Raw genomic sequence first — 2982 nt, 5'->3', positions numbered from 1 at the left:
TGAGCCAGCGCCGGCCCCGCCCCTGAGGCTCCGGCCCGGCCCCGCCCCTGAGGCTCCGGCCCGCCCGGGATGGAGGCGGGGCCATCGCTCCCGGCCCGCCGGGATGGGCCCGGGGCTGCCGCTTCGGCTCCCGGCGGTGCCGCCTCTGCCCCGGCGGGCGGGTCGGGGTCTCTCTCGGGCCGGAGCACCGGGGCGGCGCCGGGGCGGAGCCGGCGGCGGCGGCGATTTCCCGGGGCTGACCGAGACCGGCCGGGGCGCGGGGACCCCCGTGCCGCCCCAGCACCCCCAAACCCCGCCGCTCCCCGCCGTGCCAGGGAATTTTCTTTTTCCCGGTGCAGGCCGAGACATTTCTGTGAGAAAACTCAAAAGTCAGGGGTACGGGGTCTGAGGGGAGAGAAGAGATTCTGGTATAAATCCAAAACGCGTTGTGAAAAACAACATGGAAGAGCTCATTTGCTCTCCCAGCCCGGTTTCTGTGTGACCGTCTGTGATTCCAGCTGCTCCGCTGGCACTGGCAGCCTGCGGGGCTCGAAGGACTTGCCAGGTGCCCAGCACGACAGAAGAGAACGGGAGAACTCCCCGGCTCTGGCAGCGGAGCCTCTCGGCAGTGTCCCGAAAGCCCCGCAGTGCCAGCATCTCTGCATGGAAGCTGAGGGGCTCCAGCGCAGCCCCTCTGCAGCGTTCCTCTGCAGCTGGCACTGCCCAGCGCCCCTGACCAGGGTTTGGGGTCCCTGCACAGCCCCCGGCGCAGCCCCCTGGCTTCTTCCAGCTCCCTTCAGCCAGGATGATTTTCTCGGGGGTAGGAGCACCCAAAGCCAGCGGAACTGGCCTCAGCCACTTTCCGTGGGATCTCTCCTCTTCCTTCCTCACCAAATTCCCACTGTCAAAACCCAGCTTGAGGCACAGATCCCCATCCCCTCAATCTCTCCAAGGAATTGGGCTCGGATTTCCCAATCCAGCAGGGCAGAAATGCTCTTGTCCTTACCGTGCATCCTAATTGCAGTAATGGCTTAAGAAATAATTGAAAGAAATTAAAGGAATGAAGAGAAATTAAATAAGAGCTGCCAGCTCCAACTAAGGGATGCTCAAACCCCTTACCAACAATTCGCTTTAATTAACCGACTCAAACAAAGTAATCAACACCACATTGATACAGTAGGATTCTTTTTAATCGAGTTATAGATAAATATTGCAGAATGTAAAAACCTTTGTAAATCCAGAAACTCTTTCAAGAGATAGACAGGGCACAGCTGCAGAGAGTCTTGGGGAGTTCAGGGGAAAAACCCTAAAGTTTTCAGTGTTTAGCATCTCCCACCCTGTCGTCACTGACAGCAAACACGGCTTCAGCCTCGGGAAAACACGGAGAGTCAGGGATTTTACAGATCCTGGTCTCACCTCAGCCTCTCAGCAGGTACAGTCTGCAGGGAGAGGGAAGAAAAAGGGTCAGAATGGACAGCCTACTTCCAGAAAATCATCACCATTCATAAAGCACTAAGCAGAGCTGTAAGAACTTCCCCAAAGGTTCATTTCCCTGCGGACTGAGGGCTCTCAGTTGAAGCACGGGCTGGACCTGCCACGGACAGACTCCAGGAACCCCAGAAGTAAAAGCCACTGGGCCAATTCCAGAAAACATTCCAAAATCAGGCTCCTAGGATGTGACCATCTCCTCTCTCACCTGGAGGTGGAAGCACAAGGAATGATCTTCCCTCCTGTGGGTTTTCTGGGATCTGCAGTGAACCGCAGGGGGAAGAAAACAAAGCCTGAATATTTCGCACGACTGGAACAGAAAAGTGGGGAAAAGGGAGGCAGGGGCACTGCTGGGGTGATAACTGGGATCCAGCCTCTCCACACCAATGGAAGCAGAGACTGAGTGACAGAGCCTTTGGGACCACTTTGCTGGGATTCATAGGAAAACGGGTGAGTTTTATTTTGGCAATAAAGCCAAGCTGCTTCTCACCTCATCAGCCGGGTACAGCAGCAGCACCCGCAGGAACCTGGCCAGGTGGCTCTGCCTGGCAGAGGGCTCCCCACTTCCTGGGAATTGTGTGCTACAGGGCTGTGCCACTGGCCATTAAAACAGTTCCCACCTGGCCCTTCACAAAGGCAAGGTGCTTTTTCCATACAGCAAATGGTTTTTGAATTAAGAAGGTAACACTATACTCAACTGGAGAAGAAAAAAGTGAGAGCTGTAAAATTTTCCCACGCCAGGCAAAAAAGAAAGCCAAATCAAACCAAAACGAAAAGTAGCATAACAATGAAAAAAACCCCAAAACATATCAAGCATATTTCAAGAGAGTTTAAATCTGAATGAAGTGATTTACTTAGAGGCTTGAAAATCTGCCATGCTGCAAAAATCTAACTGCTGCAATAAAAGCCTTTTCTTACATCACATTTTAGCCCTGAATTTGCAAAAACCCCTGCCAAACTAACAATTCACCACATACAGTTCTTGAGTCATTCCTGTCCTTGAGCACGAGTCAAGCTAAAGTTATGGAGACAAGAAAAACATAAGTGACTCAATGCTGCTCCTTTGGAAATTACAGAATCAGAGGGAGGGTTTTCCTTAGCTTAGGAAAAATGCACAGCCAGTTCAGCAGATACTGAATAGCAGGGAAGTCAGGAGATACGTGCTTTGCTGTCAGAGACAAACATATAAATAAATATTTACATTAAGCCAGAGGTCTACAGATGGTCTGATCAGAAGTCTTGATGCAGAAAACCAGCCCTGGGGTATCCTCTTAAGGGACACAGGAGGAACTCCTTGGCTGGGACACAGCCTCGCTCAGCGCTGCTCCCATGGCTCTCGGCTCTTTGCCAGTGCTTGCAGTGTCCCCGCAGATCCCAGAGGATGGCAGGGCCAAGGCTCCCGTTCGCTCCTCCGGCACTCAGCGAGTGTTTCCTGCCACGCCCCCTGTGCAGAGCAGCCACGCGCGGCTCGCCGGTGCTCAGCCCTGCCTCCAGGGCTTTGAATGGCACATCCAC

At 53.8% G+C, this 2982-nt stretch overlaps 1 long non-coding RNA gene across 1 annotated transcript; it reads right to left on the bottom strand.

Annotated features, from left to right (window-relative positions):
• Positions 1–1150: 1150 nt before the first annotated feature.
• Positions 1151–2982, bottom strand: LOC144248618 (uncharacterized). Its single transcript, XR_013341919.2, has 2 exons — positions 2669–2982; positions 1151–1418 (listed from the first exon to the last, which is right to left on the bottom strand). It is a non-coding gene; the product is annotated as an uncharacterized LOC144248618 (long non-coding RNA).

The sequence above is a fragment of the Lonchura striata genome, chromosome 1A (genome assembly GCF_050655825.1).
Source record: "Lonchura striata isolate lonStrDom1 chromosome 1A, ASM5065582v1, whole genome shotgun sequence".
In the NCBI taxonomy this organism is placed as follows: Eukaryota; Metazoa; Chordata; class Aves; order Passeriformes; family Estrildidae; genus Lonchura; species Lonchura striata.
This window is presented reverse-complemented; position numbering and strand designations above follow the sequence as displayed.